Consider the following 13,592-nt stretch of genomic DNA (forward strand, 5'->3'; position numbering starts at 1 on the left):
ACTTCCGCATAAAATACATTGAAATACATTGAAAAAGCCACAGCCACATAAAATGTGTTTTAAAACCACATCCACATAAAATACATTTTGAAATCCAGAACCACATAACATACATTGAAAAAGCAAGATCCACATAATACTTCACATATTTCAGCTCCTCCATGTGTCACTCCAGCCCCCTCCCTTGCCATTCCAGTCCACATGTGTCATTGCAACCCACGCACCCCCCCCATGCCACTGCAGCGGTCCCATGCAATAGTGCTTATTATGCTGTGCCCCCTATAGTTATGTCCCATATGCAATGCCCCCTATATATGTTCCTCTTATGCAGTGCCCCCTGTAGTTTTGCCCCTTATCCAGTGTCCCCTGTATTTGTGCGCTTTATGCAGTACCCTCTGTAGTTTTGCTCCTTATCCAGTCCTCCTGTATTTGTGACCCTTATGCAGTGCCCCCTGTAGTTTTGCCCGTATGCAGGGCCCCCTAAAGTAGTGCCCCTTACGCAGTACCCCCTAAAGTAGTGCCCCTTACGCAGTACCCCCTAAAGTAGTGCCCCATATGCAGGCCCCCTAAAGTAGTGCCCCATATGCAGGAAAGCCCAGTACTTACCTCACCATGCTGGCTCCCATTCCTGCCAGCTCACACTCTCACAGCGCCACTGCCTCTGCTCTGACTGGATCTGTCTAGATCCAGCAGGCACGCAGGGCAGGCTCCTCAAATCGTGAGTGACAACATGACGTCACCCGCGCAGTGCATAACTGAGAACGCTGGCCTCTAAAGCGATCGGAGGCTTCTTTAGCCTCCGATCGCTTCAGAGGCCAGCGGTCACAGCTGAAAGGAGAGCATTAGTAAGCAGGGGTCGGAGATGGAGCTCTGTCTCCGTCTCTGAAAAATATAAATTGGTACGTCAGAGTTTTTTGGGGGGTACTCAGAAACCCCCCCTGCGTGCACTACAGAATTATCATCATCTGATGGGAAGAGCAGAGCGGGGACGTTCTTTGCTGCATGAGTGTACCTGCTTATTCATCCTCATGCAACAATGAGAATTGTTTTTGTAATGGCACAAAAGGTGCAGTAAATAAGTAAGTGCAAATGATAAGGGTGCACTTGTCACAAATGAACTTTTTACCTGCGTTATGCCAGGCTGTCATTGCCTATTATAGCTGTTTTATGTCAGAGAGCACCACCTTCTGTGAACAGTGTTGCTGACTGATGCATGTCACAGCAGTGTAGCACAGTTCTATAGGATATGAGGTTCATATTTCACTCAAACAAACATCAGGTTATTAAAAACAAAACTGACCAATTGATTGTGAATGAGTTTGATATATTTTGTTGACATGTAATGTCAACATGCAGAAAGTCGACACTGACCATATCAACATTCATAATGTCAACACTGATGAAATATTGACATGATTAGAATGAGAAACCAGTGCATCCCTATGCAGCGGTTACTTACTTGATAGCGGATCCCCGGTGGCATCTTCCGGGTTTAGCCTTCAGCTGATCATGACTATAGGCTGTCAGAGCGGTGTTGGTGGTAAGTAACTGTAACGCCTATCCCTCCACTCCTGGGCACATTATTATTTTTTATATATTTTAACATCAACATATTAAAGAAACATTAATGTTGCAGACATATTGGGCTGTTCCTGTACAAAACTGTCATAGCAGCCACCCAGCTACTGTGATCAGGTATAAGTGACACTATAAGACCATGTCTGATTGATCCCTATAACCTTCCCCCCAGCAGCCTAATCCTAACCCCCCACCCCACCCCCCACAGCCTAAGGATTCTGCCTGATGTCGGGATTCCAGTGCGGACATTATGAGCGCAAGCATCCCATTGGGAACAGGAAGTAGGTAACATGGGGTAGGGCCACCTAGCTAAAGATTTACTGAAACTTCTGAAAAGGAAATTTGGTGGTGTGGCTTATAGCAACAAATGAGATTTAGCTACCAGTCTCTAGAATGTTTTAGATTAAAAATAGCTACAATATGATTAATGGCTATAGATAACACCTCTACATTTCTATTTGTAGGGTCAGTGTCTCCTTGAGACCACAGCTTCCTATGCTTGCGTCCAGTGGCGTCACTGGGTCAGTGACACCAGTACGGCCAATAGACTCCCACCGCACACCCAAAAAGGGGATAAGGCATTGTGGGCAAGGGGGCATGGTCCTTTCACCACAACCCTCTTTTCAACACTCTGGAAGCATGCCCAGCACTCAAGGAGATGTCGCGCTGCCCCCACAGACTCTCTCCACACTGCCAGTCGTCCTGTTGTTGGGAGCCGTGCACTGCACAATAACATCACAGTGCAGCACCAGGTCCCCAGTCACTGAGGAGGAGCCGGCATTTTGGTGACACCCGGTGAGGTCCACACACCCCTAGTGATGCCACAGCTTGTGTTTGTGAACGCGACCATTGATATGCCCACAACACTCCTATGATACACCCACTGATCAGACCATTTTTGCTTGCACTACCAGCCACCTTTCAGTTACCTCCCAGGAATGCCCATCACCTTTACACCACCTTTCGGATACTGGCATTGTTGAGCACATGTCATAGTTCATTGTGGGACATTGCTTGATATTTTACAATAGTAATGACTGTAAGGATATAATAAATGAAATCATTTATATTACTGGTTAACAAAAATGATTATGCCTTTAAAAACTTCCCTGGAGAGGTCTGATCACAGGGAATACTAAAACGTTTAGGAACAGGTGTTGTCTAAATGGATGAGGTGGCACATTCCAGCAAATAAATGCAGCATGTAAAAGGTCTCGGAGGTGGCATTTAGACACATTAAAAAGCTAGGATGATAAGTGTGAATCTTTAAGAGATTTGACAGCTCAATAGGGGAGGTTTATATAGGCTATATAAAAGATGTATGTAAAAAGGGCAGAATGGAGATAAGGGAAACAATTGCCATATTTCATCATTTTAGGATTCGATAAACTTTCATAACAAGCCACATTAAGTTCACTTGAAGGGGATTAACTATTAAGTGAACTTTCAGAAGATTGTTGCTAAAAATGTACAATGTGTACAAAATGTATATTTAATTTTAAAAGCTATAAAGCTTTTTTATCTTTAAAGAGCTAAACATAACCACCTGCTGACCACCCGCTAAATAAAATCACTGGTGTTCCACATTTTCCTGTACTTGCCCTCATCACCCACCCCCCCTTATTTTCCCAGTGCCTCAGAGAGAGAGAGAGAACGAATGAGAATATTACTTTATATTATGTGGCAGCAGTTTGGAGCCTTATAATGCAAATTGTTAGTGATGTGTAATACCACTGGCAAGAAGCAGCTCTGTTTTTCTGGATTTTTTGTTTAGTAGGTTTAATGGAAGTCTGCAAAACAGCAGCTTTAAAAATCCAACAATACAATTGTCATTAGGTGAAATTTGAAAATCATGATATCTCAGAGGTTTTTGACATGAAAATTACAGCCATTTTTAACTTGTCCAAAATCGTGCCAAAAACCGTTGATTTAACCAAATGACTGCATGATAAATTTCCCCCCTCAGTTAAACAGATATCATAAACAGCATTTAAAGGTTGGAATGTAGTAGTACAGTTATGTATTCCCATGCTTAAAGCAGGAGCATTGATCAAAAACGTAAGCTCATGGGCGTGGCCACGGAGAGCATGAGATAGCACACACTTTGGTGCGCTCTCCAGACCTATCTATCCGGCGGTGATATCCTGAAGGCTCCCCCGAGATTTCTTTGAGGTGCTTGGCTGGCGGAAGGTCCAGGGGCCGTGCTGTGCTGCGTGGTGGCGGCTGCGGAGGCTAACTTACCCGATATAAGGGGTTTGTGGAAGACGGGGCCTGCTCACATGTCCCGCCGGTGCCATCTTCCCTGCGTGAGCAGAGTCCCGGTGGCAGCTTGTGACTATCAGGAGGCGCTCCTCCCTGGCGGCAGAGCGGTGGCAGACCCAGTGGTCTCCCTGAAGTAGCGGAAGGTGAGAGTGGCTCCCTCTTACCTTGCTCCCTGCAAGTGGGTACAGTCCTGGTGCTCATATTAAAGGGCAGTGTTCACATTCTTCCACTGAAGTATACAGGCAGATCCAGCCTATAGTTCATCATATCTCCTGATAACTGTGGCTCTTACAATTCTCATCTGCATCAGTTGTACAATAAAGAGGGACTCTCTATATATACATATTCCTCTAAACTCCTATTTCCAGCTCTATACAGTAATATACGTAAGGACCCTTCCAATTACACCCTCATGATGGGGAAAAATTCTGCTGCTTCAGCGAAGCTGGAGAAATTCTCCAGAGTACCGTATATACTCGAGTATAAGCCGAGTTTTTCAGCACATTTTTTTGTGCTGAAAAAGTACCCCCTCGGCTTATACTCGAGTGAAGTGTAGCACTGACCGGACAGAGTTCAGTCAGCGCTACACAGCACAAACACACAGCCGCCGGAGCCGGCAGCTGTGTGTTTGCTGTAATCAGCACCCGCTGAGAGTCTGTCAGACTCTCATCGGCTGCTGCTGCTCCCACTGTGGGAGCCATCTTCCGGCTTCAGCAGTGGGTAATGGGAGAGACGTCATGAGTAATGACGTCTCTCCCATGCAAAGCGGCCGGAGGGGCTGTTAGCGGCGGGACCAGGAGCGGGAGTTTCAGGTAAGTGATTTTTTTTTTTTCATTCTTATTACGTCTCTCTACTGGGGGGGGGGACTACTGGGGGCACTACCAGGGGTTAATATTACTGGGGGAACTACCAGGGGGGATTACTACAGGGGGCACTAAAAGGGGGGATTACCACTGGGGGTACTACCAGGGGGGGATTACTACAGGGGGCACTAAAAGGGGTTATTACCACTGGGGGAACTACCAGGGGGGGATTACTAGAGGGGGAACCTACCAGGGGGGGATTACTACAGGGGGCACTACCAGGGGGGATTACTACAGGGGGCACTAAAAGGGGGGATTACTACTGGGGGTACTACCAGGGGGGATTACTACTGAGGGCACTAAAAGGGGGGATTACCACTGGGGGCACTACCAGGGGGGGATTACTACTGGAGGCACTGAAAGGGGGGATTACTAATGGGGGCACAACCAGGGGAAATTACTACTGGGGGCACTACCAGCTGCTGCCATTTCCCACCCTATGCTTATACTCGAGTCAATAAGTTTTCCCAGTTTTTTGTGGTAAAAGTAGGTACCTCGGCTTATATTCGGGTCGACTTATACTCGAGTATATACGGTACCTCCTGCTCAATCCACTTCTACTGCACTGGGAGATAACAACCCACCTACATCTCCAGCAGAGTCGGCGACCTCGGTTGAGCCATCAGTCGCTGCACTTCAACGCGTTCTCAAGGCAGTGACAGCCTGTGAGACTAGGTTATCAGAAAAAATTGGAAAAGTGCAGTCAGATCATTCAATTATACATCATGACCTGCAGTGTATGCGGGAGAGAGTTGGAGAGGTGGAAACCCGCACTTCCACCCTGGAGGATAAGATAACACCTCTGAGTGTTAGAGTTGATTCCATGGACTCGTAGCTTCTTTCCATGCAATGGAAAATGTCTGACATGGAGGGACGCTTAAGACGCAACAATGTCCGATTCGTGGGATTACCAGAGAAGGAGGAGGGTCTCAACCCTGAAAAATTCCTGGAAAAATGGCTGTCTGATACGTTTGGATCTACTTCTTTCTCACCATATTTTACAATTGAGAGAGCTCACAGGGTGCCATTTAGACCCTTGCCGCCTGGGGCACCACCTCGTACTCGAATAGCAAAGTTCCTGCATTATCATGACCGGGACTCTGGACCTCATTCAGAGTCGGTCGAAGCGGTCGTACGGGAAAAGGGGCCGGATATGCAAATGATTCCCTCGCAAGTTGCGTCCCTAAGTTCGGATCGTTAGCTGGCCAACCAAGGGGAGGAAGCGGCTGGATACAAAAAAATATGCCCCCTTCTCATACGCATTAGACGTCATCTCCAGGCATAAAAGGATAAATCGAGACCATCGGGAAACATCGGAACTGGTCGTAGAGCTTAAGGTTGACCATGCCCTCTCTTAAGCGCTACGATCATGTCAGTGTAAAAACCTCCCATGTCACATGTGCCATGACCAGTGGCGTAACTAGGGTATTTGGAGCCCAGGGCAAATTTGAAAATGGAGCCTCTCCCCCTAACACAGCGATATGTGCGCACGCCGAAGGCGCGCGCGCGACAAAAAATGGGCGTGGTCACTTAAAAATGGGGCGTGTCAACATGACACGCCCCTTTATTTTCACGCTGAACATTCCTATCCATATGCATCTTAACCCCAGTAGTACCCCTTATACAGTACCCCCAGTATGCAGTTGTGGTCCCTCTTATGCAGGCCCATAGTAGTGCCCCTTATGCAGTGCCCCCAGTAGCAGTCCCCACAATGCAGTGCGCCCAGTAGCAGTATCCCCTTATGCAGTGCCCTTTATATGGTGCCCCCAGTAGTAGTCCCCCCCCCTATGCAGTGCCCTTTATATAGTGCCCCCAGCAGTAGTCCCCCCCATGCAGTTTTCCCAGTAGTGGTCCCCTTATGCAGGCACCCTGTAGTGATCCCCCCTATCCAGTGCCCCCTGTAGTGGCCCTTCCTATTATTGCCCCCAGTAGTGGTCCCCCGAATGCAGTGCCTCTAGTAGGCCCCTTTCATAATGCCCCCAGTGGTAGTTCCCCCCCAAGTAGTAGTCCCCAGTAGAGTAGGTGCTCCCAATGGTGCCCCCAGTAGTAGCCCCCCCAGTAGAGGTCCTCCCAATGGTGCCCCCAGTAGTAGCCACCCCTCCCCCAGTAGAGGTCCCCCCAGTAGTAGCCACCCCTCCCCCAGTAGATGTCCCCCCAGTAGTAGTCACCCCTCCCCCAGTAGAGGTCCCCCTGGTAGTAGCCACCCCCCTCCCCCGTTGTGCAGATAGGTTACAAAAATATATATATATATATATATATATCTATAAAAATATACTTACCTGAATCTCTGCTTCTGCTCCTGCTCCTGGTCCTGATCGCGACGCTGCTCCCGCCCGGGTGGGCGCGCTCAGCATTATGGGACTGACGTCATGACGTCAGTCCCATTACCCACTGCAGGAGCCGGACGGAAGTCCGGCTCTTGCAGTGGGTGCTGCAGCAGTCAATGAGAGTCTATCTGACTCTCATTGGCTGCTGTTTAACACACGCATCGCCGCCGGCGATGCGTGTGTTATGCACAGCCTGAGCCCGCCTCCTGGGGGAGGGAACGGGCTCAGGCGTGCAGCACAGGACCGGCGCTGGAAGCCTAGCGCCGGTCCTGTGTAAATGTGTAGCGCTGACCGCACTCATTGCGGTCGGCGCTACACTGGCTAACTAGGGCGGGCGGGCCGGTACCGTGGCCGGCGACGCCCCCCGCGCCGCCGGTCCAACGGCGCCCAGGGCACGAACCCCGCCCGCCCTGCCCTAGTTACGCCACTGGCCATGACGCTACTTTGTTAATTATGCACTCCCATAAACCGTATGCACTCCCATAAAACGCCGTTCGCATAATTAGGCACGCCTGCGTTCAGATCTCCACTCCCCCGTTTTCAAGCACCTTCCCCTGTTACCACCCACAAACGCCTCAATCTGTCACTCAAACTGCCGACCTGGCTGTGTTAAAGGAGAGAGAACTTTCTGATCGTAGCGGCTAGTTTGCGCACGCGCATTGCGAACTTTACGCATGCGCAGTATAGCGAACATCGGTGACATACGACCGTGCGGCCGCTTCGACCGACTCTGAATGAGGTCCTCTGTCCTCAGACTGGCCCGCACTAGTGGTCCTTTACTATGAAACGGGACTCGTGTTTCAGTGTTTCCAGATTTCGCTATGGAAATACAAAAAGGGCCCAATTTCTCCCGATCAAAAGGCGCCTGCGGGTCCTCAATATTTCATATGCCATGTTATACCCATCTAAACTCTGTATAGTTGCTGATGGTGAAATAAAATTCTTTACGACTCCGAGGAAAGCGGCGCTTTGGCTGGGCCGCCGCAGACCCGCCAGAGATGCAATGGCTAATGATTGATATTATGATATTTTGCGCTCCATTTATTTGTTGTTACACAGCAATTATCTATTCTATCACTGTTATGATATATATAGTATGTGTTTCAAAGCTCTCATTGCTTGAATAGATGAAGTATGTTTATAAAAAAGGGCCAATTGTCACTGGCATCATATATCTACGGATAGGTTCTTATTATGTTACTCCATAATGCATGGGCACTATACTCAGGTTATTTCTGCGATGGTATTTATAAACTTCTATAAGTAGATTATTGTATGTGTTCCCACTGGTTAAGTACCGACTAATTTTCTACTGAAATTTTTTTTAAAGATGTGTGTTTATTCCCAGGGGACGACTCCATGTATGGAGACCTCCATGTGCTTTGTTCTATTGCCATTATATATTTTGCTCCAATTTTTTATATATTTTTTTATGTTGGTAGTCAGGTAATATAATTGTATTGCCAAGTTTAGTTTGATAGTGTGGGGAAGGTTGCTCAGGTATAAGGTATGCCTAGGTTGGGTATGGTATACAGGGTGGGGGGGTGTTTCTTTTTGGGGGGGGCTCATGTCAGTTGATATGGGATATTTTATTATTTTAATATGTGTAGTGGTTTCCTTCTGCTATGTGTGGTACAATGTTGCTTCCTCTGTATGTTCTCAAGGCTGTTTGAATATTTACAAAAGTACATCAGATGACGGCATTGCAAAGGGTTAATATTCTCACTTGGAAAAGTGAGGGGTTTAAAAGATACAGTTAAGAGATCATTAGTATTCAGACAGATAAAACAGTACTCTTCTGATATAGTTTGTCTAACTGAGACTCATTTGATTGGAGGGAAACTGATGTCTTTAAAAAAGCCGTGGATTGGTTGGCATATCATTCTACACACACCAGGGGCATGTCTATATTAGTTTGTAAATCTGTCCAGTTTTCAATGGAGCAGGTGCAGTGTGATGTCTGGGGTAGATACGTTTTTGTAAAATGCAAAATTAACTATATACAGTCAGGTGCATAAATATTGGGACATTGACAGAATTTTCATATTTTGCCCTCTATTCACCACCACAATAGCTTTGAAATGAAACAAACAAGATGTGCTTTAACTGCAGACTTTCAGAATTAATTTGAGGGTAATTACATCCAAATCAGGTGAACGGTGTAGGAATTACAACAGTTTCTATATGTGCCTCCCACTTTTTAAGGGGCCAAAAGTAATGGGACTATCAACTCAAAAGCTATTTCATGGACAGGTGTGGGCTATTCCCTCGTTATTAGGTGTGACATTTGCATTTGGAATCAGTTGCTGTCGACTCTCAATATGAGATCCAAAGAGCTGTCACTATCAGTGAAGCAAGCCATCATTAGGCTGAAAAATCAAAACAAACCCATCGGAGAGATAGCAAAAACATTAGGTGTAGCCAAATCAGCTGTTTGGAACATTCTTAAAAAGAAAGAACGCACCGGAGAGCTCAGCAACACCGGAAGATGACGGAAAACAACTGTGGTGGATGACAGAAGAATTATTTCCCTATTGAAGAAAACCCCCTTCACAACAGTTGGCCAAATCAAGAACACTTTCCAGGAGGTAGGTGTATATGTGTCAAAGTCAATGATCAAGAGAAGACTTCACAAGAGTGATTATAGAGGGTTCACCACAAGATGTAAACGATTGGTGAGCATCAAAAACAGGAAGACCAGATTAGAGTTTGCCAAACAACATCTAAAAAAACCATTACAGTTCTGGAACAACATCCTATGGACAGATGAGACAAAGATCAACTTGTACCAGAGTGTTGGGAAGAGAAGAGTATGGAGAAGGAAAGGAACTGCTCATGATCCAAAACATACCACCTCATCAGTGAAGCATGGTGGTGGTAGTGTCATGGCGTGGGCATGTATGGCTGCCAATGGAACTGGTTCCCTTGTATTTATTGATGATATGACTGCTGACAAAAGCAGCAGAATTAATTCTGAAGTGTTTCGGGCAATATTATATGCTCATATTCAGTCAAATGCTTCAGAACTCATTAGACGGCGCTTCACAGTGCAGATGGACAATGACCCAAAGCATACTGCAAAAGCAACCAAAGAGTTTTTTAAGGCTAAAAAGTGGAATGTTATGCAATGGCCAAGTCAATCCCCTGACCTGAATCCGATTGAGCATGCATTTCACTTGATGAAGACAAAACTGAAGGGAAAATGCCCCAAGAACAAGCAGGAATGGAAGACATTTGCAATAGAGGCCTGGCAGAGCATCACCAGGGATGAAACCCAGCATCTGGTGATGTCTATGCATTTCAGACTTCAGGCTGTAATTGCCTGCAAAGGATTTGCAACAAAGTATTGACGATATTAACATGAACCTTTATATACCCCTGCCTATACCTTCTAAAATCCTTCCTATAAACCTCTAAGAATAACGCTAATTTGCATACGCAATCATACAGTAAATAGAGACTCCAGACTTAGAACATGTGGTTCCAAAGCACAAAGCATTATTCAAGTAAAAGTACAGTCAGTTACACGCTATTGATCCAGATACAATTAGACGCAAAGGAAATATACAGACCCAAGCACAGTATACATACGCAGAGCTTCCGGACCCGGTGATAGGTATCAGCAAGAGACCCCTCGTCATTCAGCAAGAAGATAAGACCCCAGCGTTTGAGCACAAATTTTATACCCCCCCAGAATAGAATGGACAATAGAGGAGTTTGTTGCTGATGTCATTGGTTCCCAGGGGAGAAGCATCTGTTACAGAGCATTTAACAGGCTGGTTCAAATAGACTCTCCCTGCCTCTAACAGCTGGGGGTCTTCCCTTACCACCCCAAATGCTGCATCCAAACAGTTGTTCCTAAAATATACATTTTGTTGCTTGTAGTCTCTGCGGTCCATAAGTTGCGAATGCATGATGCGATCTCCACACCGATAGTACCGGAATTCTGTTGAAAGAGTACGCATCAGTATGAACCCAAACACTGCTTTCTTATCATGTACAGAACCTAAGTTATCAAATATCTTTATTTCACAGCATTTAAACTAACTGAACCATCTTAAATCATATACTTTAAAACTTACTAAACCTTATGTGTGAATATGTAATGTATGAGTATTCGGGGTTTGATATAAGGACGCTAGCTAACTTGGGGCAGATGCGTGCGCATAAAGCTAATAATACAGCAGTTTCATACAAAGTCCTATGCATTCGCTAATATGCGACTAGTTAACAGCGCAATTATGCGTATTAATGTGTGTATGAGAAATGATGAAAGATGCAATCGCATGTTGCTAATAGTAATATCGCCACATGTACTAAAGGGTAAGTTTATCTAAAATGGCGCTTAGGCGGCCATTCGCAAAATGGCGTCTTGCGATCTCATTTCCAAAATGGAGTCTTGCGGCCAGTCGCAAGATGGCGTCGCTGCAATTTAATTTTAAATTGATCTGATCTCAGCCAATTATCCAGCTTTGACAGTATTAAAAAGTGAAAGTTAGATTTAGGATTGTTTAGTTTGTCCCATTACATTTGGCCCCTTAAAAAGTGGGAGGCACATATAGAAACCGTTGTAATTCCTACACCGTTCACCTGATTTGGATGTAATTACCCTCAAATTAAATCTGAAAGTCTGCAGTTAAAACACATCTTGTTTGTTTCATTTCAATTGCCATTGTGGTAGTGAATAGAGGCCAAAATATGAAAATTCTGTCAATGTCCCAATATTTATGCACCTGACTGTATCATTATTATTATTGGCGGTATACATTCCACCACCGTACTCACATGAGGTTCTCAAAAAGGTGGCTGAATTTCTGGCCTTATTCCCAGACAGGCCCGCCCTATGTCTGGGGGATTTTAATAATACCCTAGACCCAATGCTGGATAGACACAGAGTCTGCTCCTGGTACACAGGGGAGAGGAACGGGTTTTTCGAGTATGGTCCAGGGAATGGGCTTGGTCGATGCCTGGAGGATGAGATATCCTAATGTGAGACAATATTCTTGTTTCTCATATACACACTCATCATTCTCCAGGATAGATATGGCATTAGCTACCACAGGTCTATTGCCAAGAGTAAATAGGATAATATATATGACTAGGGGTATATCTGACCATTCTCCACTGACAGTTAATTTGAACATGGAGGGACAGAGGGGGCAACAATATTTCTAAATTTAATCAGTTCTGGTTGTCACGCATGGGCTCTGGAGAAGAGTTGGAGGCTGAATGGAAAGAGTTTTTTTAATGAAATAGTGGTACTGCAGCTGTTGATGTTCTCTTGGATACATTTAAGTCATTTCTAAGAGGTTCTTTGATTCAGAGAGTTGCTAAATTAAAGGCTTCCTATAAAAAATCTGAATTGGATTTGGAAGCTTCCTGCAAATCTTTAGAAATTGCCTATATTTCTAACAGTTTAGAAGCAAAAGAGCATGGTGTGATGCCCAAAAATTATGGAAGGATTGCTTAATGGACAAGGCCCAATATAAGATTCTTTTTAATTCGCATTTACATTATGCAACAGGTGATAGACCTGTGTCATATTTGGCCAACCTGGCTCGAATAGAACAGAAGGCATCCAATAATGTGGTTAAATTGGTTGGTTTAGATAACATTGAATATGTGCGTACCCAGAAATTGCAGAGGAATTTGTAAGGTACTACCATCAACTGTACAAATCTAGGTCAGTCCATTCTCAACCGGAAGTGCGAGAATTCTTGCCTGTTATTTCACTTCCAACACTCTCCCCAGAGGCGAGAGATTTTCTAGATTCTCCCTTAACATGAGGAAATTGAGATGGCCTTAAAATCGTCTCCCAATGGTAAAGCCCCAGGGTTAGATGGGATCCCGTCCGAGTTATACAAAAAACACAATAAAATACTGGTACCCCAACTACTAGAGCTATTTACTCGCATATACGAAAACAATACACTACTTAAATCTATGTCTGAGGCATTAATTTGTCTTACCTAAACCAGACAAAGACACTACTCGGCCTGATTCATATAGACCTATATCACTCCTCCCCACAGATGTAAAAATCCTAGCAAAGGTGTTGGCCTCCAGGATTAATCAGGTCATAACCCAACTGATTTACTCTGATCAGACAGGCTTTATGCCTGGTAAGTCCACGGCTGTCAATTTACGCAGATTATTTACACACTTACAGTTAAAACGGGACGATGCACAAACCTCTATTATTGTCTCATTGGATGCAGCTAAGGCGTTCGATTCAGTTGAGAGGTTGTTTCTTTGGGAAACCATGGAACGCTTTGGTATTGGCCCGGGATATATAAAGTGGGTAAAACCTCTTATATATGGATCCTGTGGCGAGAGTGTCGGTAAACGGTTTCGTGTCTACATCATTTCCTCTTTATAGGGGAACAAGGCAGGGATGCCCCCTGTCACCCATTTTATTTGCTATGGCTATTGAGCCTTTGGCATGTATGATCAGGGCCCAATCAAATATCCATGGGTTTCAGCTAGGTTCAAGGGTAGACAAAATCGCACTTTATGTGGATGACATACTACTATTTATCTCGTGATATGAGATATCTATGCC

The sequence above is a fragment of the Taudactylus pleione genome, unplaced genomic scaffold, assembly GCF_031769625.1.
Source record: "Taudactylus pleione unplaced genomic scaffold, aTauple2 ptg000326l, whole genome shotgun sequence".
In the NCBI taxonomy this organism is placed as follows: domain Eukaryota; kingdom Metazoa; phylum Chordata; class Amphibia; order Anura; family Myobatrachidae; genus Taudactylus; species Taudactylus pleione.